General features: G+C 36.6%; 1 protein-coding gene across 2 annotated transcripts in view; it reads right to left on the reverse strand.

Annotated features, from left to right (window-relative positions):
* SKAP2 (src kinase associated phosphoprotein 2) overlaps positions 1–22,082 on the reverse strand; it is a 118,682-nt gene that overhangs the window by 50,794 nt on the left and 45,806 nt on the right. The gene's annotated exons all lie outside the window — the stretch shown is intronic.

Raw genomic sequence — 22,082 nt, forward strand, 5'->3', positions numbered from 1 at the left:
CAATAAAAGGTGCTGCCTGTTGCTGACAGATTTTGCCCAATTTACAATATATGACACAAAACTACTAAAACTACTGCCTATAGTATTTGCACAGTGATAATGGATAAACCAAAGACATTGTACAGAGGTTTACAAAACTGTTGACCTACAGACACTAATTTTAGACACCTTGTACAATATGTCTGCATCTGCAAAATGGTGAGTATAGCTCACTGCATTTTTTCCTTTTTCTCAACTGCTAATTCATAGAAGTGTAAGACTGATCACTCAACCCTGCCTCATCTTAATATACAACTTTAAATGTTAAAAATTGTGTCTTACATCTTTCAACCTTTTCCTCCTAAAACAACAGAATGATGATTTAAATAGAACTCCTATATTAAGAACAAGAATATGCTAAGACACATCGAATATTTAATAATAATATAAATATCATACTGCTTACCCCAAGCAAAAAAGCAGAACAAAAGGTACTCCTGTGCTGCTAGGTTTTTTAAGTGCATGTAAGCAACACAGCGAAGTTCCTACTACTTATTATCATCAAATATTCATAAGAGTCACTGTAGGTAGGTGGCAAGTTTACAAGGCAGCCATTATTCATCAGAATATATGTAATCTCATTATGTTCTATCAATATAAACATAGAGAAAAGGACTGATATTAGCAGACAAATTCTGTGCTAAAAATACCATTTTAAATTATGTAGTTTGGGCGAAAGATCAGTGGTCTGATCTTGAACCAAGCACTGTCTGGTTTTTTAGGTTGTTCTTTAAAATATTTTTTTTTAATTCAGTGTTCACAAATGAGTTGTTTTATGGTAGCCTTATTTAAATACAGTTATGACAGGAAAAAGACAAGAAAGATACAGGAACATGCAGAAAATGCTGATTTTTAAAGCTGATTTGAAAATACTCAAAATGAGAAGATGTTATTTAAATAATACAACCAGCTCTTTAGACTACAAAGTCTTTTGTTTGACACCAAAAGACAGTAGATAAAAATTTTACTGACATTGATATTTCCACTTCATTTTTTAATTAATATTACTTTTTAAAGATTAGGAGTATACTAATCTCTATTTTAGCTTCTATGGATTTCTGACTATTGTGTTAAAAATACAAAAGCAGAATCAACATGCATTTTAAAGTGATACAGCTGTCCTCCCTTTGCTTGGTAATATGCAACCATAGTCCAACTTTAAATGGGAATTAAAAACAAAGACACTTGATGGCTGGAATGTGATATGTTTAACAGTTACTTTAAAAGGTGATGCAATCATGGTATTATAAGTGGGGGAGGTGAAGAGTTTTTACAAATATTTTGTACAAATATTTTTACAAATACAGATCCGGTTGCTGCTTTATATTGGTCATTGGGAGGCATCAGTGTGCAACACTTACAACTCTACCTCATCCAGTAGGGTTCATCTTAGAACAATGCAACCTCACAGATGAGGAAGACATAAAACCTAAGTAAACAAACAAAAGCAGCTCACTCTTAAATTCTACAATTTAAGAATTTCAACTGCCATTTAGATCTAACTTTACCCAATATTGTTTGTATGATTTTAGGTTTTGATGAGGAAACCTGGCCAGTGATCATTTAGTGAACAGTCAAATCAAATGGGACAACACAGCACCAGAGAAACACATACTCTGGGGAGTCCCTGGTGTTGTTATTCTGTCATCTGAACTGACTACTTCATAGAATCAAAATTCCACTCTCAATTTTGCTACTTCTGCTGAGACAAGTCAGGATAAATTTGGTGATGGAATTTTCTGTAACGACATTTATTTTGAACAGGGCACTGAAAGCTTTTCCTTGAAAAGGAAAAGAACATGCATGGAAACAGAGTGTTTCACTGTCTGCTGCCACTACAGAAAGAAATCCTACTCTCATTCTTAACCTGTAGAGAAGCCATTTCTTCTTCTATTCCTCAGAGCAACTGAGGCAGTAACTCCAAAAAACAAACTGCAGCTGGTCAGCCCCATTGCCACTTACAATCTGTAAGTAGCTGAAGCAGAAAGAGATCATATGTATGTTATTATCCTTCCTTCAGAGAAGCCTGGGAACCGAAAAATATGATGGAACTTTAGTCAAAGGGCAGTAGAAACAGACCCAATTGTAATATCCCACAACACATACAGCTGTACAAGAAAGAAAAAACATAAATCTGGTTAAATTCCTTCTTTCATTGCCCTGTACCTTCAGAAGGAAGGGGGGAGAATAAGTAGAATGAAAAGCATAAAGGAAAGCACCACCTCCTCCCAGATTCTCATGAACCACAGGTGTTGTGCATATGTGGCAGGAAGAAGGCACAAACATGGATATACTGTCGTCCCAGTGCTACAACAAAAACAACATGGGGAAGCAAGAGGAGAGAATCAGTCACATTTCCTTACAGTTACTGCTGATATTCTACATGGGAAACTTCTAAGTTGCATTATCTATCTTTCTTCCATTTTTTTCATTTCTGTACCCTTTTGTCCACATCTCAAACAGGATTTAGAGTGAACCGCAACTGCTAGATGTAGAAACTCCCAGCAGAAAGTATGGAATTTACATAGTAAGTTGCTTCTTGCAGTTGCTTTTAAATCAGATTATTGCTTCCCCATCCACTTGAAATACTTCAGGTTTGACATAAATCTCATAAAAAAGCATCACTAAAGCAGCATTATAGTATATTTACTATACTTCATTACAGTAAAGCAGCATTTGGTTACATTACACCAGCAGCTGAAATCAGAGGTTCATTAGCTGACTGGAGCATGAGACTTTGAATAAGACAGCTCTGTCTATAAAGAATCTAAGACAGAGGAATCCTACCAAGAAAGAAAGCATTACTATGTATTTTAAGAAAAGAACTATAAAGCAAATTAAGACACATGCTTCAAATCACATACTCCTTTAGAGCTCAGAATTTCCCAAGTTATACTCCCATGCATGGCCCAGGATGTCTTCATGACAAGGAGAATTTTCTCCTTCCCTCATGGATGCAGGTGAAATGGCCTGAATTCCAGTTATCTGTAATTTCACTGGAGACTGTCTACTGTAAGAAATTAAATGTGGAGATGCAAGAAGCTTCCATTCTGGGGATGCAGATAGCACCTACTGGTACAACATTTCTTGGGTGTCTCAATGCCTGTTCAGGAGAAATGTATGGTGAAGCTCACTACAAGATCAGAGCAAAACGTCTCTCTCAAAATGAGACCACCAGAGATCACCATGCCTTCCTAGCACTGTATGGTTTGTTTCCAGATATGATTAAATGATTTAGAAATAAAGATGTTAAAAGGATTGTAGTCTTCCCTGGTTTCTCATTTGGTACACTGTAGTTTTTTAAGCGATTTTAAACACCCAAGAGAAAAGTGGCATTGTGAGTAATAAATGCTCTGTGGCTTGCAGCTATGTGGGTTTATACATAGAGAAAGGCACAATGACTGCTTTTGTTTACTCTTTCAGACCTAATTTCTGCTGTGTCACTGACCTGAGAGTGGTGGGCAACCACAGAGTTAAGGATATAAAAAGGTCTCATTTCTATTCCAGAGCTTCTGCCTCACAATTAATGTCTTCAACTTTATTCTTTTGATGTGAAGACCAGTTCAAAACTATCCAGTATTCAGGGAGATGATAATCTTGCATGCCCAATAGATGGTATAAAATAAGGGAAGTCCATCTGTTAACCTTACAGGTTTTCCTTCATTCTTGACCACCCACTCACAAAAGAATCTCCCACAATAATTTTCCTTCCTAGCTCTTCCCTATTGGTGGGAATTACTCCAATGTACTCCAAAATAAAATCTCCAAGTTATGCCCCACATGTATATTTCCAGACTGATGTGTACAAAAGCCATGAAAGACCAGATCAAAATATTTATGAGGCCTAAACCTTCATCTTAGAGAAAAGTAAATTATATGGATAATGTACTGGGCTCTTCCTCTTGGTTCTAGGCACTCTTGTGCCAAGTGAGCAGCTGGCAGTTATTATACTCCTATTGCTGCCAGGCTGAAAATTCCTCCAGTGAAAAGAAAGTGAAATGCTCTCACTCATGCATAAAGCCAGCTTTACCAGTCATGCTTTGACTTCAGAAAAACATGAATGTTATTAACATAGGTGTGTATTAATGTATAGGTTCCACTGCACAACTCCCACAAACACAGAGTATCTTGTGATTCAGAAAGATCTCAAAACCACAGCTTATGACACGACTACAATTTTTCAACTTGGTAATCAAACAGGCAAAAGCCTGAGTGATTTAATTTTTCACCTTACTGCAACAGTGAATTTGGTCCATTACATAAAAACAAGTTTCATCACTGTCACTTCACAGCATGAAATTCAATCCTTGTGCCTGGAATTTTGATTTTTGGAGGACCTAAAGATGTAAAAATTACATCCTGTATACAAAATAAATAAAACAAAACCAGACTGTATTATTTGGCACTGTTTACCAATAGGATTTTTTTTTAATTCTGCAATGTGGGCTGAGGGATACATAAAGCAAGAAATAAACATAGGTCAATGCATTTTAAAGAGGTGCTTAGCATGCTTATGGGAAGTTAAATAGGCGAAGTGGAAATAAGTGTAATTCAGTAGCAGTTAAGTTGTTGATTACAGTTTGCTTTCCTAGTAGAGGACCAGAGGTTTAACCATAATAATGGCAAAGTAATCTTGCTCAAATTCACTGTTCTTCATGCCTCGTAAAAGAAAACTAAGAGGAAAAAATATATTTGTTTGATTATATGGAGAAAACAGTGATCACTATTTCTTTAGGCTCTTCTAACAAAAAAATAAAATTATAATTAATAATACAATTATTAAAAATTATTTTTCCAGCTTCCTTTTCTCTGCACTGAATACATTGTGCCTTAGTGTCATTTGAGAACTTACTGAGGGTGCACTTGATGCCCTCATCCAAATCACTGATAAAGATATTAGACAGAACTGGTCCCAGTACCAATACAACTGGATGTAACTCTATTCACCACCACTCTCTGAGCCCAGCCAGCCAGCTAGTATTTTACCCAGTGAAGAGTTCACTGGTACAAGCTATAGGCTGCCAGTTCTGCTATAGGCTCCAGAATGTGCAGGAGACAGTAACAAAGGCTTTACTGAAGCCTAAGGAGGAAACATCCACAGCCTTTCCCTCATTCCCTAGGTGGGTACCTGGTCATAAAACGAGATCAGGTTGGTGAAGCAGGACCTGCCTTTCCCAGATTCCTGCTGGCTGGGCCTGATCCCCTGGTGGTCCTGCATGTGCAGCACAATGGAACTCAAGAGTATCTGTTCCATAATTTTCCTCAGCACTGAGGTCAGGCTGACAGGCCTGTAGTCCTCTGGATCCTCCTTCCAGCCCTTCTTGTGAATGTGTGTCACATTGGCCAACCTTCAGTCACCTGGGACCTCCCCAGTGAGCCAGGACTGATGGAGTGACTAGGCAAGCTCTTCTGCCAGTTCTCTCAGTACCCTTAGATGAATTCATCTAGTCCCATAGACCTGTGAATGTCTTAAGTGGCACAGCAAGGCACTAACTACTTCCTCCTGGATTTTCAGGGGTCTCTTCTGCTCCCTGTCCCTGTCTACCAGCTCAGAGGGCTGGTTGCCCTGAGGATATTTGGTCTTTCTCTTGAAGACTGAGGCAAAGAAGGCATAAAGTACCTCAGTCTTTTCCTCATCCTTGATAACAACGTTCCCCCTCTGAACCTAATAAAAGATGGAGATTCTCCTTGGCCCTCTTTTTGTTGTTAACATATTTATAAAACCAGTTTTTATTATCTTTTACAGTAGTGGACAAATTAAGTTCTTCCCCTTCTAATTTTCTCTCTACATGACTTAACAACATACTTGTACTCTTCCCGAGTTGTCTGCCTCTTCTTTCAAAAGTCATAATATTTCCCCAGAGTTGAGCAAAAGCTCCCTGTTCAACCAGGCTGGTTTTCTTCCCCACCAGCTCATCTTTTGGCACAAAGGGACAGCCTGCTTCTACAGGAAATGTTGAAAATAAGTGGTTTTGTCCTCTAGCACAGGGCTTTTATGCTATGTCTCAGGCTGCAATTCAAAATTGGCAGAGATAGTCTGAAAATATTTGTGCTAAAGTTGAGCAAAGAAAGAGTAATGTTTCTAGCAACACAAAAAAAAGTGATTTTATCTTCTTTTCCTCCCTTCTACCCCCCTTCTCACACACTTCTTCCAAAGTTCTTCATATCTCTCCATTTCATTTTGATCTGGAAATACAGCATTTACCCATTTTTAATAGCTATTACAGAAGGATTCAATTATCTTTGAATCTGTACATAGCAATACACTGGAGTCACATCTGTTGCACAAGCACTGTGAATCTAGGCTAAAGAGGACGTGGTTTATTTTCATATGCATATCTTCTCCCTACATTTATTTTTGCTTTTTATTAAAGAGAAGATTAATGTATACTGCATTTGAAAAAAATATCACATTTTTTAGAGGCTTTTAATTAAAGAAAAGTTATCAGTAGCAAGATCATGTAGAATCTCATCAGTTGCATTAACTGTCTTCAAGACTTTCACAAAGATTATTTCTGCATTTTGCAAGTGTAGAAGCCTGGCAGCTCTGATTTAGTTCACCATGCAAGAATCAAAAGATAAATGTTAAAGAAAACGCATTTCATTCCTGGAATAAATGTAATGAAAATGTTTAGCTTTTGAAATATTGGTTCACAAAAAGTCAGCATGTTGGTCTTCAAAGTGTTTGTTCCACAGGCTGCCTAGTCTATGAAGTTCTGTTCTGGAGCCATCCCTAGCATTACCCATTGCGGTCTCTAGAAGTTTACAATAATTTTCAAATAATAACTTGCCTTCATATATTCCTCCAAGAAGAGGCAGCAGTGTATTTTAATAAAGAATACTTAAAGCGCTGTCATCTGTTTCTAGTTTTAAGCCTTTCTAATTTGGGATATGAAGTTTGGGCTACAAACATTAATACCACACCCTCAGAGGCTTAAATACTGAGTATTTCTTATGGACTTGTTCCTTAGAAAGACAGTGGTACAAACCCTTCTCTTCTCTTTCCTTCCTTCCTGTAAGCAGATGAAAAGGCAGTGGGCCAGGCAGCCTAAAAAAAACTGCAATGGAGTCTTTTTACAAAAACTAAATCTAGTTATTTGAAGCAGTTAGCATGAGAACTCTTTTAGTCATTTCTATTTAGCCCCTAAACTGTGTGTTTAGTTATTTTAAATTTTACAAACCTTACATTCGTGGCTTTTCAACCCACATATGTTTTCTGAGTGAAGTTTCTATAGCAGTTGTAGCATTTCATTTGACAATAAAGTTTTCTTTTTTCATTTAACAAATTACAGGATTCAGCCAGTTTGGCTCCATTCATTATGCTCCACAGTCAAATGGAATTATCCTGGATCACATACTCCTCATCCAAACTTAACTTTGAATTTGTAAGCTAATATTGTCCTGGATTTTGGATTTGCACATTCTTTTGATGATTATTGAATTGTTTCTAAAACACCTACTGATACATTTGCATACCGTCTTAAGGTACAGAGAAGTTCATGGCTTTCACCCCTTCATCCAGATATGTATTAAAATTTCACAAATTACACCCATGACACAAGGAGGGGTGGGGGGGGGGAATGTGGCACATGGGAGGGGTGTGTGTGAATTTTAAAAAGTTATGTGTTCTAATGCTGTAAGCAAGCATTATCCTACAGCGTTAGAAAAGGGGCCACTGAACATTTCACCAAAGCAGCCTTCCTAGTTTTGCTGTTTCTCAAGGATTCTGAGGAAAGAAGAAAGAAAGAGCAGCAAAGAAAAGGTCTCTTGTACAAGGTCTCCCATTCATATCACTGTAATGCAAGGCATACAAAAATGTTGTAAGGCATGCAAAAGTTTTGTTTAAAGAATCACTAAGTTTTACTCAATCATTTCAGCACAAGACATGTTTCAGTCATCCAGAGGTCTGAATTGCTGCTACCAGAAAAGTGTATCAGTGGTAGAGACTGGCAATACAAATCTGCCAGTGCAACAGCTTCAAACTTTGTTATGAGAAATAAAGTAGGCAGGAAAACACAGAGATAAAAACAATACCCTTGCTTTGCAGACAGAACCAAGTCAAAACAGACCATCATGGATCAATTAGTGGCAATGGGAATTCTCATGAAATTATGCAGGCCAGCTGATATTTCCCAGCTTTGTCTCACAGACAACCATACACATCCAATTTTGATTAGAAACCCTAAGTAAAGACTCAGAATATCTATATGACAGCTTGAACCACAGAAGGTGCTGTTAGCTAATCAGAGAAAATTAAAAGGCCAGGAATAAAGAGTCTACAGCTGGAGTTTGACCAGAATGATGTCAAAACTGCACATGGATAGCATCTTTAACCATATCATGATTCCTGTATTCCCAGATGGCCAACAGGAAATAAGTTCCACAGGCTTATCAAACAACACGTTAAAAGCTATCATTTAATACCTCCAGGTGAAAAATACAGTTTTCAGCTTAATATCTAACACACCTGGGAGAGGTAATACTACAATTGTTCTCTGCAATTTACAACTCTTTAAATAGCCACCTACACTTAAGAATCCATTGGAAATACCCACATGCCACAGTACCTTAAGAAAGACTTGAGGTAATCAGAAGTTCCCTATTACTTTTCTTATTTTGTCATAATGTTTTTAATTAGTACTTTGGAAGGGCCTAAAATTCCATCAACAGGCAATGGGCCCTTTTATTTCAGTAAATAAGCCTACACTGGGATCAAGTAATGACAACTATTTTACCAAATACAAGAATGATTTAGTATCTTTCGGCAGAAAAACTGCCAAATGTCATTTATTGCAAAGCTAAACAATGAACTTTTTAATTGTATTTCAAGATTACTAATACATGTTCTTTTACTTTCAATGTCCTAGTAATCCAAGTATTTATTACTCAACAATATTTTGACAGATCTTGTAAAGGCCACTACAATGTGAACTCTGTGAACTCTTATCCAAATTTTGGCAATACCATGCAAATTAGATTTTCCATTAACCACACATTCATAAAACAAAAAGCATATAAATTTTTGTCATCTTAATTTAACAATTTCCCAAAATTTTTACCCCGTCTCTTCTGAGTAAGTTCCAGTGTGTATACATACTTTTCTAAACTGTTCTGTTTCTAGAAGCTAATTTATGCCCCCTTTAAAAATCTTAATGAAAGAAAAAAAAAAAGAAAGAAAAAAAGAAAAAGAAAGGGGAAAAAAAGAACAGTACAGTTTCAGAAGTGCCAAATTTAGCTAAAGAGAAAAATCTTTCAATGTGAATTTCAATCTGTGAGAGGGATATTTTAGCAGAGGAACCTTTTAACTCATGCTCTGATCAGAAGCATAACACACCATAAATACAATAAGCAAAACCCAAGAAATCCTGGGAAACAAGGAAATTCTCAGACTGCCATGAAAAACCAACAAAAACCTCAATGTAAATTGCATTAAGTTTTATATATGGAAGTCATTTGTGCCAACTGGCAGCCCTCTTGGATTAGCTGTGTAGTCTGCAAAGTTCCAACTGTTCTGACTCTTGGCCAAAGGCTTGGCCTGTTAAACTTCTGAAAGGAAACATACATACACACTTTGTGCCTTTTAAATGCTCCAACAGCTCATATCCTTGATCAGAAAAAGTTTTAACATTACTAGTTGGAGCTGAAAAAATCTTTCATCTGTATGAAGGAAAATATTCAAATTCCTACAGTCAGCTAAAAACACATCTTTAAAACTGGCAGTTGCAGATTTCAATGAAGAGGTCCTAAGCCAGTTTTCAATTTCATTTTATGTATTCCTGCAAACACAAAATGATTTGAATGTTCTGCCTCATTGCCTCATTTTTGATGCATTTCTTCTACTACTGATAATTTAAGAAAAAAGCTTTGCTTAGTGATCAGTGAACTATCACACTCAAAGCTCCTCTGCATTTGAAAGCTAATTTAGTTTAAAATGGAGGTATGACTTTACCCTATACACATGCAGTCTGCATGTAAAGGCAAGCCTTTTAAAAATAATAACAGAAGAAGAAAGTCTCATACAAGTCTTTCAAGTTTTCCTTAGTGCAGTACACAAAATGCATATCAAATATAATTCAGTATGTAAAAGTGGTAAGTTCTGGTAGAATTACAGTCTCCTGCAATGATAACATTGCACTTAGAAAAATCAATCTACAGAGCAAGACCATGAGAAAAATTAAAGGCAAGGAAATCAAAAGTGACTTACACAGTGGCTTTATTTCCAAGTACTCTGAAAGAAGTAATAAAGAAGTAATAAAAATCCAAATGTTTTATGGTTCGAAAAACACATCACTGTTTTCAAACCCCCTCTCACAAGGAGGTTGCTTCCACAAAGATAAAATACTCTCCTGTTTTGCTGTAATTGCATGGGACCTAACTGAAAAGAACAAGGGAAACACTGTAAGAAACCAGTAGAGCACACTGTGGGAAGCCAGCAGAACACTCCTGTGTTTCCTGAAAGCTTTCCAGATGTAAATTTCAGTTGCCATTCACCTTGGAGTATACTGAGAATGACAGGAAGAACCACCTTCCAATATCAACTCCCTAGTTTTCTAAATGACTGCACTAATATTTTCCAGTCTATTTGAAGGCTCCAGAAAAAAAAAAAAAAACATACACTTGAAGACACAAGCAACAAGAACTCTGGCAGAAGCTGTTTGTCTCTGAACAAGAGAGAGGAGATCTGACCAACTATTCCAATTCTCCCATAAGTCCCATTTTGTTACACTTAGTCAATAGAAATACTTAATTTTTCAAGGATCTTTCTAAGTTACACCAAGCTACATTATGTTTCTCAGATGAGCCTTGCAGTTCTTGCTGGCTTTAGTATCAAGTAGAAGTATCTGAAATTTTTTTTTTTTTTTTTTACAGTTAGAAACAATTATTTTTATTTGGAAACCATGTATGGTATTGAAATCCAAAAATGAAAGAGGATCACTTATATGACTTGCAAGATGCTAGCTCATCTTTTCCTATGGTAAACACACTCTTCAGCATTCATCATGGAAATCCTGAAAGTTAAGGAATTGGAAGTTTATAAATCACAGATACTGTTATACACTGCAAGACGGGTCACAATTTGGGAGAGAATCAAGAGAAGAGCTGTGATTGAGTTTTGTGATAGCTGTATAAGAAAAAAATGATGACACATCAAGAGAAATGGGCATATTTTACAACTTAAGACTTTTACAATGATGAAGTAGATGAATAAATGTCAGTGGGATTTTTTCCAAACTCATTTAACTTTCATTTTTTTGTCCCTTGATTCTCACACCACACCTGAGTTTTTCTTAAGTCTATCTCTGCAAATAAATCTAATCAAGGATTAGAAAGACAAACCACCCAGTGAATACAACCACTGTTGAAACTTGAACCAGTTATAACATTAATGGTGTATGAATTAACTGAACCTGATAACAGAGTAGCATTGCTTGGTCTGGTGAAGTATTCGGTGATAGTATTGTGGTCTGTGGACATCAGTGGGACAGGATTTGTAGGCAACATAATAACTTTTATCAGATAAACTAGCAGCACAGGAAAAAAGCCAGATAAGACTTAATACAAGCAAAAGAACTCATTTATACAAAAATTCCTCAGTTATATTCGCATTATAGCAACTGCCTAACACACATCACTTCTCTACCAACCTGGCATAATGCAACTTGTGAACATGCAAAGTATCACCCAAAGGTTGCCCTCAAAACAAAGAATTCAAACATGCAAACATTTGTTTTAAACTTCTACTAAAGTATTTTCTTCTCATTTCAAAAGTGTTAATTCAGTTCTCATTAAAAGAGTACAAAAATAATTGTATCAAAGCTATAAAGTGGTATAACCAAATTTCAACAGAGTAAATATTAAATTTGATCTATGAACACCAAAAAAAAAAAAGAAAATTGAACTTTTAATGGAAATGCTGACACAACTTTAACTATGACACTGTTAAGAGCTCTGCTCTAATAAATCTGTCAGTTTCTGTAATGCCTATGACAATCCCATTAATATGAATGATGCACACTTCACATAGCTTACTACATACCAACTGCACAAGTTATATCATCTTCATTCACAGTAACAAATCAGTAATCAATATTTGCAAAAGCAGTCTAATCCTTTGCAAAATCAGTGGTTTAGTGATTGAAGAGTTTGCTCAATTTACACAGTTAATCCCTCTTCATCTGCTTGAGCCCTCTATTTATTCCAACCACTTACAGTGGTAGCTGTAGCAGATTAATACATCCCCCTGTGCTAAACATGTCTTGACAATTGACCCAGCATATTGCTGTCAGGATAATCTTTACAAACACTGAGCTTTTCTTACCAAGCCTGAAGGCAACATTTAGAAATCAGAAGTTTACAAATATTCTCAGAAAGACCCCCTCACACATATTATCACTTCTCCATTTAATTATTTCTTTGAGACAGCATCTACTGTCATATTTTATAGACACAAAATGTACCCTCCTGACCTTTTTCTTACTGCTAAAGTTAAAATTATTGTAATTAGGAAGGCTCACAAAGGGGTTTTTTAATCAAGAAATTTCTATGGAAACAGAAAACCAGCAGGAAAATAATATGTTGTAGCATATTGCTCAATAAAAAAATGAGATGGCCATCTGTGTAAATACAAGTAAATTAGCATCTTTTATTCAAAAAAAAATAGCTGAAGCAGTAAGACTAAATTAAGACTACACAAAGAGAAAAAAAGTTGCCATGAAGTACATAGTGAGAAAGTAGAAAACAATAAACTTTAATTAAAAAGAGACAAAAATATTTAGTTACACCTACATATACCTCTGTAGTTCTGAAGTTTACAACAAAGATTTGCATAGTCCTTCAAGTTTTTTCTCCATTTTGAGATTCTACCCCTACAAGAGGTAAATATTAAAGCATATTTTTCTAAACAACTAAGAAGAATTAGTGTCATTTGTGGCGTCCTCTTGAGGTCGAGTAGAAGAAGAGGAGATTGAGGCAGCATTATTATCCTACACAGTACACTGCAGTACATAAAACACCCTCTATGCAAGTTCCACAAGAGTTTTAGCCAATTAGAAAATAAAATTTATAACAGAAATAATTTTCTAGAAGTAAAATTCTATATTTCCCCTTGAGGCAAGTCATGAAAGAAGGATGAAATCTGAATCTTACTGGTTAAAAAGCATACTAGAATGTAAGCCCATTAGGAAAAAAAAAGGCATTACATAGGTATGTGAAGTATTATAAATTGCAGAGTGGCTCAATTCACTAATTTTTCTTCTATTATTCAGATTTTCATAATTCAAAGCTCATTGAGCTGGAAGCTGTGGCATAAAGTTTTGGGTTTTTTTAAGATTTCTGTAATACAGAACATGATCTGCCTTAGGAATTTTAAACCTTGGCAAAATTCTCACAGTGGACTCCAGCAAAGCAATAATGCTACAACTCAAACGTAGCTTCAATATTTAATTGGATTGTGGAAAGAGTGTCTGATCTTCTCTAAGTTGTTAATACCTCAAGGAATCAATGGAAAGAGCAAATTATGTGAACACAATGAGTACCCTAGACATTGCCTATACAATCAAACAAGAGGGTTTCACTTTACCCTACTGACAATTTTCCTAGCTGATCAGTGAAAAAGTCCAACTGTACTTGGTCTTGACTGACCAGTGGATGGAGATTGAAACCACCACTTGAGATTTTTTCTGAAGGATTCCAGCAACAGAGAGTTTATTTAACCACCCATTACAACTCCTTAAAAAGATGCGCCATGGTACTTCAAAATGCTGAGCCTTCTGAGATTTAATCTGATATCCTTTTCTACTCATGCATTCTTCTGTGAACCATTCAGTTTTAGCAACTAGCAGCAGTGAAAGACAAAGCAAAGCCAGACTCCTGATGTGCAGCACCTCAAGGTGCCAACAAATGGCACACTGCTTTTGCCTCCAAACCCATAGTGTAGAGCTGAATGAACAGCAGGATGGAGAATGAGCTCCAAGTCTCTGAAGGGCTCAGCCAAGCAGCCGTGGCTCATACTTACAGCCAAGCTGCAAAGATGGGAGAAGGAAACCAGCTGGAGAATCAGACTGCAAGTGGCAGAGCAATGGCAAGACTGTCAAGCCAGAATGCTGAAATCCTGATGCAATTTCTGTAAAGGCAGCAAGGATCATGAAATATTGCCTAAGGTGCCTGTTAACTCTTTAAGGCACACCAATCCTGTAGATTCCTCCGCTACACCATAGTTGCAGTGTAGCCCATAACAGAATGCAGACTACAGGGATTATAGGGTTATAATTGGTTTAACAAGATCTTTTCAGCAACTGACAGGCAATTAAGTCTTCAGTTTAGCTCTAAAATATTTATTCAGACTTTCCAACTGCATATAAAGACATGTCTCTGAACACATCACAACTTCTGTTACAAATACTAATGACCCCTTTTTAGGACTTTTAAGTAGCTTTCATACAGGTGATGTAGAAGATCATGTATAACTCTGTCAGGTTTTTCATATTAATCTTCATATGAAGATTTCATCCAAAAAAATGTTTCAGGTAGTATGCATCTTCCCCAGTAATGCTGTAGCATGGTGTATTATTACCTGCATTTTGAAGAACAGCTTTATAAATATCATATATTTTAACTAGTTAATGTAATCTGATTCTCTTTTTCCAGTCATTTCATCAAAGATGCAGAAAGTATTTTGATTTTAGACCTAAACATGAATGTATGATGACTAATCATTACATGTTTCACTACACAGGTACCTATTATGCAAATAGGAGTGAAAAGATACACTTCAAGGAAAATTTTGTGTTGAAAATGATCAGTTGATTAGGTACAGGGCAAAAGAAAAAATATACAGAGGTTGTCAACACTTCTGTCACGTACAGAAAGGAAAATTAAGAGTCATTTGTTATTCTCAGTTGGAGAGGTCACCAGTGTTATCTTGCACATGATGATTCGATGCACTACATATGATTAATGCTTGTTTAAAGGACATTGCCAAGGTCTCTAGGTCAGACTATAACCTTCCATTTTTTTCAGATATCCATAAACAGAATATTAATAATTCAGTAAGGGCTTTCCTCCCTCTTTAAAATATTTTAATACTCCCTGCTACTTCAAAAACAAGACCAATAATAGAAGGTGATAAAATAGCAAGAAAGAAAATTCCAGTAAAGAAGCATTTGCTTCAGAATCATACTTGTTTTTTATTAATTTAAATGACTGGTGCACTTGTAACTATCACTTTCTAAGACTTTCTAGTCCAACTGCACAGGTTTTCACAACCTCATGTATACACATGCCTTGATGCTTTGGGATAAAGTTGTATATGCTTCCTCAAAGTCAGTTTAATACTTAAAAAATTTAAAGACAAAAGGAAAGTGAATGTACTTGCTTTTTCTAAAAAGCAAAGTTCTCAGAAGTCACTGAGATGTTGCATTTTTACATGACGTGTACAAATTGTTTTTTTAATTGTGTGTTTACACGTCCAGCTAGAGCTTTACTTCTCTTAAAATCTATGTTTAGGCATCAGAAAATACAAAGTAAAAATGTTTTTTTTAAAAAAAAGGAAGGAAGGAAAGACTGTGACTGCCTCATTATTCATAAATCTTTGCAAAATGAACTGTTGCCTGGCTCATGCTTGGAAATCTCAAGTTTATATCAATATAATTTTCTGTGCATGGATATAGAAATAGTTAAGATGGAATGTCCAAGATCACCTTCAAATGAGGAATAAGCATTATCACATTTTTCCCTTTTTAAAACACAAAACATTCTTAGTAGTAAAATTAGATTTGTTTTTCAAAAACTAAAGACTACAAAATTCTTTCCAAAATATTTTTCCCTGCACCTTTCCAATGGCTTTAAGAGGAAGAGACTCTTATACATCATCATTACATGGCACTTGCTTCAGATTTAAAACTATAACTCTATATTTTTCCCCTTAAGGCTTTAATAACAGACTGATTGCTAGATTGTCCATGTATTATTCTGCTTTTCCACAGGGTAGCAGTGTGTTTCAGAACAAGGCCACCACTGTGGGAATATGAATGAGTACACAAAATCCCTGCAGAAAGCAGCTGTTCCCTCTTGTACATATGCAAATGGAAGAAAGCTAAATAATGAGGGCAGCTTTATTTCACAAAGGCAGACAACAACAGAGCCAAAGTGGACTACAACAAAGTTTTTATAGGAAGCAGTGAACTGAAGTCTACAAAAAAGGATGAATTCTTAATATTCTCAGTCATGAGAATCATGTTTTTAAGGGAAATACCGATTCATGGCTTGCAAAATTAATCCTCAAAATTATTTTTAAAACCCTAAAGACAATGACATCGATGCATCTTTTCCAAGACACTGAGTTTATTCAAAAAAATTATCACTTAATTAAGGCAGAAATCTGGACATTTTTTTCTCCCCAATACCATCAGTCTTACATATGACCTTGGACAAGTCATTGAATCTAACACAGTTTTCTTGTCCATAAAATGGAGATAATACCTCTGCCCAGGGCTAGTGGGAAGCTAAATCCATCGTCCATAAACGTGATTTGAAATAGCAAGGTAAAAAGGCTTTATCAGTGTTACATACTGCTGCATTTTTCATTGCTTTTAATAAGCCTAATGAAACCATGTAAATTTTGAATGACAACATTAAGCAGATTTTCAGACCAGCTAGAAGTAAAAGGCATTACAGATTTCTTGAGATGACCCCGATTTGAGCTCTGACAACTAATGGCTGAGTCAGAACATTGCTATGTGAAGTACTGTGAAGAGTCTTCCAGATGTCAGCTGTTCTAACAGGGGACCGTTTATTCAATACTGGAGAGCACAGTTGCACCAGTGACAGAGGAGGAAGAAGAAATGGTTCACATTTGCTCACTGGTGAAGCAACAAGCAACCCTAAAATTTTTCAAAGTTTATCACTGGCATTCACTAGTGAAGCTTAGTATAAACCATGCTTTTTACACAAGCAACTGAACAGAAAACAATGAGAACTAATCTATCAAACCAAAAACACACATGCCAAAGATTAAACTGATCAGCTCCAAACTGATTGGCTCCAATTCCTTACCATAAAAAGCTGCCACCATAACCCCAGCAGGATTTTGGTGATAATACACAGGTCCTGAGCTCACAACCCATAAAGTCCTTTGACAGCATGTCTTCTGCAACAACATTGAGTGTTACACCTCATCCTCACCTAACTGAGATGTGATTAGGGCCAACACAGCTGGTGCTCTACAAATGAAATGTTATGTACTTTTTTTAGGAAAGAAATCAATGCTGAAATTATTCACCTAAATATTCATCTAGTGTCATCTGAAGAGAACATCTTATCATTAAAAGGAGTTTGTGAGCAATACAAGACTAAACTTTAAAATTCACAGTCTTTTGCATTATTTTTTTAACAGACTATTCCAGAAAATTGAAGACATAAAAATAATTCTATAATTCTATTCTTAGTGGCACTGACTTTCCCATTTGTCCTGATCTTTACTAGAATTGACAGGTCTGCTAGTTTGGGCAGTCTTGTGTCCAAACTGGGGTACAATTTTGGCCATCGTCTACCATTTTACTGCTCTTGGTGCTAAGCTATGAGACTTTTGCACAGAAACCAGGCTAAACTGCCAGATGCCCTAAGCCCCATTTTAAGAGTTACTACATTACCTAAAATCAGCTCTACAACACACATACAAAAGGACATTTTTGATGCTGTGTCACACTTGTGGCATATGCCATAGAGTACACTGAGCCTGCTTGAAGGTCTGCTTTCATGATCAAGTATCCCAACAGACAGGAACATCAGCTGCTGAAGCATTAAGAACTACCACAAAAACTGCAGGCTTTCTTTCCCATAAGAACAGCAGAAAATAACAACAGCATGTGAAAACAAGTGTACTCCCACACATTTCTGCAGTGGATTCTCCTAAATGTTGCACGTATTTTTTCATGTGTTTCTGTGGCCAACTTTCTAAGTCAACTAATTCAAAATTTTCACTTTACTTGGGAATGAAACATGTGGCAGTATTGTAATGAGATGTCACTGGGTCAGTTTTTCCCCTCCCTTTAGAGACACAAGAGAACTTCTGATCCCAGAGCAGCCGTGAGAACATCCAGGAACTTGTGGAACTTCCCTTCAGTTTGCCTGACTTCCAGCACCCATCTCTCCTAATTTCCTAATCCTCTTCTAACCTTCAAGATGAGAAAGAGCAGTAAGCTGCAATGGCATTTTGTGAAAGCAGATACAGGATACAGGAAATAGGCTTCTGATCCAAAGCTAGGAGCTGGGCCTGGCAGTGCTATAAATCAATATACACTGACTACAGGAGGTACCACCAAACCTAGCAGGTATATATGGGAAAACTAGAAAGATCTCTGATTGTCACAGGTGAAATAAAGCACATGAAACAAAAGTCTGAAATTCAGGAAACTAATTTCTGACATAATTTTTATGGTTTACATAAAATGTCAAGGAAGAACTGTAATTTCCAAACTTAAATCCAAATGGTTAGCATGCAGCCCTTTAGCCAGAGTACATTTCCTTTTTAAACCACAGCTTCAAAGCCATTAAGTCTGGGGCACTCTTGTTAGAGCCTGACTTGACCATTTGATTGACCACAATCACACTAGAATATCAATCATCACCACATTAAGAGTGGGCTGTTCAGACTCATCTTCTTCCTCACCACGAACGTCAACCTGAAGTATACTTTTAACAGATATTTTCCTTTAAGTGATAAGAGAGTAGATGGAGGGTCTTCTGGACATAGCAGTAGAAAATATTAATCTCTCTCCACTCACTTCTAGTGAGACATTAGCAGTTTACTCCCATAATTACATGGATTTGCCAGAGATCTCTAACAAAAATACAGTAAACTTTTTGCACAGAAGCTAGACGAGAAACATACTTTTAAGAAACCATGTTTCCCACCCCACTTCTTTCTATTCCATCCATTCCCTTTATTGATGCACGTACCTATCTCTGGGAAGACCCTTTCTCCTGCACAGTCTTACAGTCTTACTCATGTCCAATAATGTGACTTGCCAAGCTGCTTCCCATTTTTAAACTCTCCTAATTTCCCCTTCTTTATCTCCTCTTTCTCCATATTTTTAGTCCCATCTTCCTGAGGTCGTGCTCTATTTAATGGTCTCCTTCATTCATGAAGGGCTGACCTCTCTGCATTAGACAGATCACGTTGTGCACTCTAGTCACTGGCACCTCTCCACATTAGGGAAATTCTTCACCAAGTGAGCTCTTTATTCCTACACATGCCCACTCTCCTTCCACAGTCCTCATCACAGGGTGAGTGTACCACCTCCACTGGGCACAGGTCCTGTTGTCAGCTAGACTCTCAGAAATAGAATCCCCAGGCCATCTGCCCAGGAGAGCTGAGGGGAAAGGGTTGCACAGGCGTCAGGGACTGTACTCCAAAAGCTCCAGGAGCTGTGCACCAAGGTCAGCTGCTTCAGGGGGAGCCACATCCAACCCATAAATCAGAAATCACCTTTCCCCTGGGTTATGACATTCCAAGGAATGAAGCTAACATGAAGAGATTTGTTGGCTTTACCCTCTCCTTCCAGTGCTCTTTTTGATCAGCTTTTAACATCTCATTAGAAGTGCAACAGAAAGTATCCTATTACTTTCCTATTTTTAATGTCCCTTTCTGCATTGTGGCCTCAGTCTTCACTATTATACTCTACCACATGTACAGTTTTCTATTATTAAAAATTTAATAAATACTTCAGGCCCCAAAGCATATCACAATTAAAAAGAACCAGTTCTTCTACCCAAGCAGAAGCCAGTATGAGAGGCATTGCATGACAACTGAAAAAAACTTAAATAAATCATCAGCAAATCAGGCCTGAGAGTCTTTCACTTCATATAGCTGTTCTTATTCTAGAATCATGGACATATTTACCTAAATTAAACATTTGGCATAGATCCGATACTGCTTTGTGGACAACACAACTATCTGTGCAGAAGCAATAAACTACTGAGTATGGTGTGGTAATATTACCATTTATCCTCCTGCAATTCTGAATCAAGATGTGGATACATGTGCACTAGCATCCAACGCCAGACAGACACAAGTTCTGTCCTCAAGAGTTGTAACTCCAAGGCTGTGCATGTACCATGTCCATTGCCTTTGGTCCCACTTCTCAGAACAGCCATTTAGCCCAAGGGCACTGCTAAAATGACAGCACTCCACTATTTATCATTCCAAGTCTAATATTATAAGCACCCTTATAAAAGTAGCTTATGCACCATGCTCGGTTATACACCACTGCCTTCTTTATTTGCAGAGTACATACTACAAGACCCTACTTTTATTTGCAACCTTTGAGCATTGCTTTGAGGAATGGCTATGGTAAAAATAAGAAGTGGTATACTGTGGCAGAGCTTATATCAACAGATTTGGAAGGCTCCATAGAGAGCAGACTCTCCTTTCAGAATCTCTCTCTTGACACAGTTATCCTCAAAACCCTTGGGACTAACCCTGATACGTATTTCATAACTAAGAGGCCTTCAGACAGCTATAACCAACTTCAACATTTATTTATTCTAATATCATCTGCTGTGTTCACAGCATATATTTTATCAGCATGCCTCTATGAAACAGTCCACCACGCAAAAGCAGGGCTGAGACACAGAGCAAAAGCCATTACAATAAATGTAATTAGTACTGCAGCAATACCATATGTCCTAAATGTACTTCACTATGAAAGCTTACACTGATCACTGCAACATAAAAATGTCCATTAAAATAACATTAATTGTATTTATTAGTGCTGTGTTTCAGAAGATTCTAACTACAGTGTAGCCTATGCTCTATTAACAAAAGACAGGATGTATCCAATTTTACAGAAATTCTTACAATTCAGCACCATCCAAATCAAAGGAGGAAGTTTAAAAATAAAACTTTAGTCCATTTAAGATGCATGCATTGATAGTAGCCAAAATATCCTCCAAATGTAACAGCAGATAAAAATTTGCTGCATAAAAATCATTACAATATTTTTCCTCTACTTTCTCCTAAGACAAGCAATCTTTGATTGCAAAGTAATTAAAAAAAAAAATACATTTCTTTAACTGAATATTTGGTGTTAAATTCAGATCAATATGGACTAAGGCATACACTTTCAATTGAAAATACAAGGCAGACTGCCATAGTTGCAGTTCTCAAATGCATACACCTAACTGAACTGTTTATTTGCAAGATGACAGATAATGACACAACTATTTTCCTAGCAAATTGAGGCACACATTTCCAATATTTCCTAATGAAGCCTTCACTAAATTCATTTAAGTCTTGAAAAACCTGTTCTGTTTTATAGTACATTTGGATTAAATATGAGGTCAATATATAATTTCCTATGGGTTGTGGAATCATAAACAAAGTTTCATCCAGCAGTCTGTTTTACATGGTATGTATACAGTTCTTTCATTCCAGGAACCTGCAGAAGACTGCAGAATCTGAAAAACTTTGCTATTACTTTTAAAAGGTGAATAATCACACTAAGCATGACAAGATGATTACAGTGCTAACCATGGAATCTGATTTATCTTTTAAAGGATCAGTTTAAATCATCAGAAGTTGCATTTGGTTTTATTGGAGATTCATCATATTGAAAGCTTTTTGAAGAAAACAACAAAAATAGTTTTGTTTTAATGTTAAGAAGGGTCAGACTAATAGACATAAATTATTTTAGTGCCTTAGTGCACCAAACACCTGTGTGCAGCTTTCAATGAAGTGGTTGAATTATAGATAGTTTTAGTTTTGAAAAAGCAAAGCAATTTAACATAAAGAGGTAGATGACTTGTCAGACTTACTTAGCCCAATGAAATTTGTGCTTGTGTAAATATAGAGATGTTAACATCAGCCAGAATGTAGGTCCAAACTTCAGATTCCTAAACACCATCTCAGCAGTTCCCAGCATCTTCCCTACATACTGACACTTCATGCAACTGCACCACACAGTTTTGGCAAGTGAGTAAATTTCTAGCTTGATGTCAACTATGCTGTGATTCCATGACACTGTTCAAAGAGGACTTGGGATAAT

This window comes from Lonchura striata, chromosome 2 (genome assembly GCF_050655825.1).
Source record: "Lonchura striata isolate lonStrDom1 chromosome 2, ASM5065582v1, whole genome shotgun sequence".
Lineage (NCBI taxonomy): Eukaryota > Metazoa > Chordata > Aves > Passeriformes > Estrildidae > Lonchura > Lonchura striata.